Source organism: Castor canadensis, chromosome 5 (assembly GCF_047511655.1).
Source record: "Castor canadensis chromosome 5, mCasCan1.hap1v2, whole genome shotgun sequence".
NCBI lineage: Eukaryota > Metazoa > Chordata > Mammalia > Rodentia > Castoridae > Castor > Castor canadensis.
Window position 1 is genome coordinate 46015875 of NC_133390.1, and position 7479 is coordinate 46023353.

A 7479-nucleotide genomic window follows, 5' to 3' on the forward strand; every position below is an offset into this window, starting at 1 on the left:
CTTTCATAAATTATTTTGATGAGACTACAAGGTAAGAATCTTATTAATCTCTAGATTAATTTTGGAAGGATGGAGAAAGAACACAAATCTTCACCTATGACAGCAGTAGTTACCACCATATGAACACCATAGTATGAACCAGGCATTACTATACATTCAGAATTTTGTACCATTTAATCCTCATGGTAACCTTATGTATCTTTCCTATTATCTGTTTTATAGATTAGGAAATGGGACCTAAAAAGGTTTTGTAATGTGCTGAAAGTCATAGCGCTACTCAATGGGGGGAGGGGGGAGGTGCTAGGCTTTAAAATCAAGCAATTTGTTTAAAATGGATGATTCAAGGTAGATACTAGAGATATAGATGTATTTACCCAAAAATAAATAAAATGAAAAGATCAGTAGACAGGTCAGAGACCAAGAACTTCTAGGGTTTTGTTTGTTTGAATCTGTTTGGTTTTCACTATTTGTTTTAGGACTAGTAACATTAACTTTTAAACTCTGGTGGCATAAATGTGATGCATTTGCTTATTTGACAATTACTTTGATAAAAATACTTTTTTTTTTTTTGCAGTACTTAGCCTTAAAATTAGGGCCTTGTGTTTGCTAGGCAAGTGCCCTACCACTCAATCCACACCCCTAGTCCTTTTGCTGTTAGTGTTTTTTGAAATAGAGTCTTGCATTTTTTGCTCAAGCTGGCCTTGGTCTGTGATCCTTCTACCTTTGCCTCCCAAGTGGTTGGGAAGTGTGCATGTGCCATTACATGCAGTTTTGTGCTGAGACAGGGTCTTGCCAAGGCAGGCCTCAAACTGCAATCCACCTTCTGAGTAGCTGGGATTACAGGCTTGTATCACCACCCTGCCGAAAAATAATTCTTCAAGCTATTTTCATACTAAGTTAACTAGTACTCCACCTATGCAAATATTTAAAAGAATGAAAAATCTCTTTATGATCACCGAGACCTAGCTTATAAACTTCATATGTGACTACATTTTCAGGTAAAGACTACTCTGTAGAAGCTAATTGAGCAAAAATACAGGATGTCACATGTATATAAACTAAGATTATTGTGTTGGTATCTCACATGTAATTAAAATGTATCTCATTAAAGCAAAGGCAATTGTTTTTTCATGTTTAGACATTATAAAGTTTAATTCATTATGCCTCTATTTGAATATAACAGCTTGTAAAATGTTCAAATCTTATAGTGTGTATGTTTGCATTTAAATATTTGTGTGCTGGCTTATCCAGTCTGTGTCTTAAAAATAATGAAAGAACTGAGTTTATCATTTCCATTTATAGGCTACTAAAAACTTGAATTGACTTCTAATTACCTTAAGATTTTTTTCTTTGAGATTTTTGGCACATCAATGTTATGGTTTCCATAAATATATGCTTAAGTACATGCATAAATATATAAATCCTTAATCGGACCTCAAGCTGCCATAACAAAGTGACATATACCGGATGGCTTATATACAACAGAAACTTATTTCTCACAGTTGTGGCATCTGAAAGCAGGGTGCCAGCATTGTCAGGTCCTGGTAAAAGCCCTCTGCCCAACTGCAGAGTGCTCTCTTCTCATTGCATCCTCACGTGGCAGAAAAAAAAAAAAACTCTGTGGATCCCTTTTATAAGGCCACTGATCCTACTATACACTCACATGGCTCCACCATTATGAATTCGCAACCTCCCAAAAGCCTTAAACTCCTAATATCATCAGATTTGGGAGGTTAGGATTTGAGCATATAAATTTTGGAAGAACACAAATGTTCAGTCCATTGCAGTATTTAAGGCAAATTCATCTCTGTAACTCTCGTGTGTTCAAATATTATTTTAACTGACTGTGTATGGTTTCTGATTTTTTTTTTATTATTTTCTCTTTTTTTTTTTACAGGTTCACTACCTACTATATACTTTACTTTTTATTGAAAGTATCTTCAACTCATAATACAATGTTTTCTGAGTTTTGCCACACATTTTACTGTTAAAGGTTTAATTAATTACATGCAAGTAATGTGAATGGTTTTCCCCACATGGGAACACTGACTATAAAAAGATGATATACCACATGAATTAAGTGTCTTTTTTAATTGTAAAGCTAACAAATTGTCTACTTAAATTTCTCCCAAAAACCCACAAACCAGGTAGTAACTAACTCTAGACAACATATTCAAAGCTGAGATTTTTTTTTTTAAAACGTGCTCTAGTCCAATTAAGAGAGCCCTGCTATGTGTAAGCTAATCAGTATCAGTGGTACGTGCTTGACTCTAGGAGTCTGGATGACATCCCAATATCCCCCCTCAGAACATTAACTTCAAGTAGGCCTTTTCCAGTTTCCAACTCATGAATAAAGATAATATAACTTTTTGCTAGTTGCTTTATTTACAATGCCAACTTTTAAAAGCTTAACTAGAGTTAACTGGGCAATGAGCTAACCAGAAATTGCTTGACAGAAAAGAGGGAAAGCCCAAAATGCCACTTTCTACAGAGAACCCATAGTTCAGTTTTATTCAGAGTAAAGAAAAAATCTTTCACTCATACTAGCAGAAACTCAGCCATAGGTTTGGAGTCTGTACTCAAACCACATATACAATAAGGACAATCTCAAACTCTCTCATTTCTTAGTTTTAAAAATAAATGCCTGACATTAGAAGTTTACTTAAATGAATACTTTTATATACTTCTGTGGTGAGAGAGAAATGCTGTAGCAATTGAGAAACGGATGTGTTTACTTGAATGTTCAAGTAATTTAGTTATATTTTCGTAGTGAATCTTTCCTGGCATGGATGCTCCTGGTTAAGTTTGCAAGGCACCGCCACAGATCAGTCAACTGTAGTGCTACACTTAGAGGATTCATCATCATACATTGTTATAAAGTTCACTTCTGGCAATTTAAAATAAACTAAAAAAGATATCTTCAGAGGGATTCGAAGATGGTGGCTACAGGGAGGAAGCAGAAAGCGAGACTCCTATAGTGAAATCTTGGAGAGATGCTGGAGACACACTTTGCAGGCATAATCACTGAGAAGAGGCATAACTTTGACCCCTCCACACCTCCAGCCAGCGCACAGAATCTCCACTTCACGTTAAATGGAGAAACCAGGAGGGCTCCCGGGCCGCCAGTCGCTCGCGCCCAGATGGCTTGGGAAGACGCGGACCAGGTGAGCTTCGTGGTACCATGGTACTCCCACAGACAAGCATGGGCCAGAGCAGCATAGCCCCCTGAGCAGACTGACCTCCACCCGGGGAAAAAAGAGAAACTGAGTAATAAGCAATAAGAACAATAAAGACACCCGGGAAACGGTGGGGTGCACTGAGCGCCGAAGATTGGGGGAAGGGAATCCTTCCCAGGACTGTAAATAAACAAGCCGGGCAGGCCGGAGAGGCTCTGGTGGGAGTAGGGGCAGGGCGTGCACCCAGCAACCAGGAGCAGGAAAGCTAATGAGAGTGGCGGAGGGAGGAAAACTCCACATGAGAGGAGGGAAGACCCACTTCCCACGTGAACTGTAAACAAACATGATGGCTGACAGGAGCAGCAGCACCACCCAGTAATCAGGAGGAGGAAAGCTTGTAAAAGTGGCGGTGGGAGGAAAACTCCACAGGAGGGGGGGAAGACCCACCTCCCACATGAACTGTAAATAAACACGCAGGCCTGACAACACAGGTGCAGTGTCACCTTTCCCAGAACTTGGAAAGGGGAAAGCCTGTAGCAGAGGCTCACGCACAGGAGAACTCTGAACAAACAAAGCCTGTGGGACCAGGTGAGTGCTAAGCTCACCCCAGAGATCTGCATAAACAACGCCTCCAGCAACAGCAGGCTGACAGCAGTAGGCAGGCAAGCCACAGCTGCAGATACCATTCTCAGAACTGTCTCCAGACTCTTTTTTTTTTTCTTTCTCTCCCTACCTTTGATGAGAGAACAACCAAATTACACCTGCAAGCGGAAAACCTTATGGAAACTGTATTGCATTTGAACTTGGGACACTTGGTGGGGGTTTTGGTTTTTGTTTTGTGTGTGTGTGTGTGTGTGTTTGTGTGTGTATAGTTTTGTTCTACTTTATGCATCCCCTTTGATGAGACAACTACAGAACAACATATAAGGCACCATCTCCAGGATTGGAGACTGAGACGGACACCCAAATTATTAAGACTGAAACTTCATTGCATTTGAACTTGGAGGTTTTTTGGTTTTTTGGTTTTTTGGGTTTTTTTTTAATTTTCTATTTTCCATTTTATTTTAATTCATTTTTATATATAGATATTTCTTTCATTTACTTATTTTTTTATTTTTATTCTTAACTTTTTTTTTATTTTTGATTTTCAATCCTCTGTCTCTCTAATGTCTGTTCAGCTTACTGTCAATTAGTACACTAACGCTCCCTGTTTATACCTTTGAAACTTTCTTGTCTGAAACCTGGTTCTGCTTTCTCCCTCTTGTCTGTGTATTTGTTTTCTCCTTTTCTTTAACTTCTTGCTTTCCATCTCAGCTCACCCTTCATTCTAAATATTACCATTGTTATTATTACAAGCTAGAAAATACTTAATTACACACGGTACAGGGACAGTAACAACACCAAATACAATGATGGGAAGACAGAAAAAACAGGGAAACCAGTTTCCCCACAGCAAAAAATTAGTACAGGAACCAGAGGGGAATGAAGAAAACAGGTACTCAGATCCAGACTCCAACAAAATGAACATAAACTATGCCAAAGGACCCAATGAAGCCCACAAGAACAATTTAAAAGAAGACATACTACAGGTACTCAATGAGAATTTTATAGAGATGATACTGGATAGGGTCAACCAAAATGTACAGGAGACACTCAAGAAATTCCAAGACAACAAAAATAGAGAATTTGAAAAAGCAAAAGAAGAAATAAAGGAAACCATAGAAGCACTGTATAAACACCAAAGTGAAACAGAGAACATGATGAATAAACAGATAAATGAACTCAGGACAAAAATAGACATTAAAGAGGAAACCACCCAGGATATGGAAAACCTCAAAAAAAGAACAAAACAGAACTGCAAAACAAAATGGAAGTCCAATCCAGCAGAATAGAACAAACAGAAGACAGAATCTCAGAACTTGAAGATGAAATGGTAGTTAAAGGAAAAACCAAAGAACTATTAATTAAAGAACTCAAGACCTGTGAAAAGAAAATGCAAGAACTCACTGACTCCATCAGTAGACCAAACTTGAGAATCATGGGCATCGAAGAAGGCGAACAGGTGCAAGCGAATTGAATGTGTAATCTATTCAACAAAATAATAATGGAAAATTTCCCAAATCTAGAGAAAGATATTCCCATACAGATGCAAGAGGCCTCCAGGACACCAAACAGACAAGATCAAAATAGAACTACCCCACGACATATCATCATTAAAACTTGTTCAGAAACTAAGGAAAGAATATTGAAGGCTGTAAGAGAGGAAAAACAAGTAACACACAAAGGTAAACCCATCAAAATCACAGCAGACTTCTCAACAGAAACATTAAAAGCAAGAAGAACGTGGGGTGAGATCTTCCAGGCACTGAATGAAAATAACTTCAACCCCAGGATACTCTACCCAGCAAAACTATCATTCAAAATAGATGGAGCAATAAAAGTCTTCCATAATAAACAGAAACTAAAACAATATGTGACCACAAAGCCACCACTACAAAAGATTCTGCAAGGGATCCTGCACACAGAACGTGAAACCCAACTTAACCATGAAAAGACAGGCAGCACCAAACCACAGGAAAAGAAAAAGCAAGACAGTAGAGAGTAACCTCAAGTTAGGTACACACAATCAAACCTTCAAACAACTAAGACAACTAAATGACAGGAATCACCACATACCTATCAGTACTAACGCTTAATGTTAATGGACTTAATTGACCCATCAAAAGGCACCGCTTGACGAAATGTATTAAAAAGGAAGATCCAACAATTTGTTGCTTACAGGAGACCCATCTCACCGACAGAAATAAGCATAGGTTTAGGATCAAAGGCTGGAAGAAGATTTACCAAGCCAATGGCCCCCGAAAACAGGCAGGAGTAGCAATACTTATCTCTGACAAAGTAGACTTCAAACCTACATTGATCAAACGAGATAAAGAATGACATTCCATACTAATAAAAGGGGAAATAGACCAAAAGGAAATAATAATCATCAACCTGTATGCACCCAATGTCAACGCACCCAATTTCATCAAACATACCCTGAAAGACCTAAAAGCATATAAACGCCAACACAGTGGTTGTGGGAGACTTTAACACCCCATTATCATCAATAGATAAGTCATCCAAACAAAAAAATCAATAAAGAAATTCAAGATCTAAAATATGCAATAGATCAAATGGACCTAGTAGATGTCTACAGAACATTTCATCCAACCTCTGCACAATATACATTCTTCTCAGCAGCCCATGGAACCTTCTCCAAAATAGATCTTATCCTAGGGCACAAAGCAAGTCTCAGCAAATATAAGAAAACAGAAATTATACCGTGCATACTATCTGATCACAATGCAGTAAAAGTAGAACTCAACAACAAAAGTAAAGACAAAAAACATGCAAACAGCTGGAAACTAAATAACTCATTACTTAATGAAGAATGGATCATCGATGCAATAAAAGAGGAAATTAAAAAGTTCCTGGAAGTCAATGAAAATGAAAACACAACCTACCGGAACCTATGGGACACAGCTAAGGCAGTCCTGAGAGGAAAGTTTATAGTCATGAGTGCATATATTAAAAAGACTGAAAGATCCCAAGTCAATGACCTAATGATACATCTCAAACTCCTAGAAAAAAAAGAATAAGCAAATCCCAAAACAAATAGAAGGAGAGAAATAATAAAAATAAGAGCTGAAATCAACGAAATAGAAACCAAAAAAACCATACAAAGAGCTCTTGAAACAAAAAGTTGGTTCTTTGAAAAAATAAACAAGATCGACAGACCCCTGGAAAACCTGACTAAAATGAGGAGAGGAAAATCCCAAATTAGTAGAATCAGGAATGCAAAGGGGGATATAACAACAAACACCATGGAAGTCCAGGAAGTCATCAGAGACTACTTTGAGAACCGTGAAAATCTTAAAGAAATGGACAGATTTCTAGATACATATGATCATCCAAAACTGAACCAAGAGGAAATTAATCACCTGAATAGACCTATAACACAAAATGAAATTGAAGCAGCAATCAAGAGTCTCCCCAAAAAGAAAAGTCCAGGACCTGATGGATTCTCTGCTGAATTCTATCAGACCTTTAAAGAAGAACTGATACCAACCATCCTTAAACTGTTCCATGAAATAGAAAGAGAAAGAAAACTGCCAAATACATTTTATGAAGCCAGTATTACACTTATCCCAAAACCAGGCAAAGACACCTCCAAAAAGGAGAACTATAGGCCAATCTCCTTAATGAACATTGATGCAAAAATCCTCAACAAAATAATGGCAAACCGAATTCAACAACACAT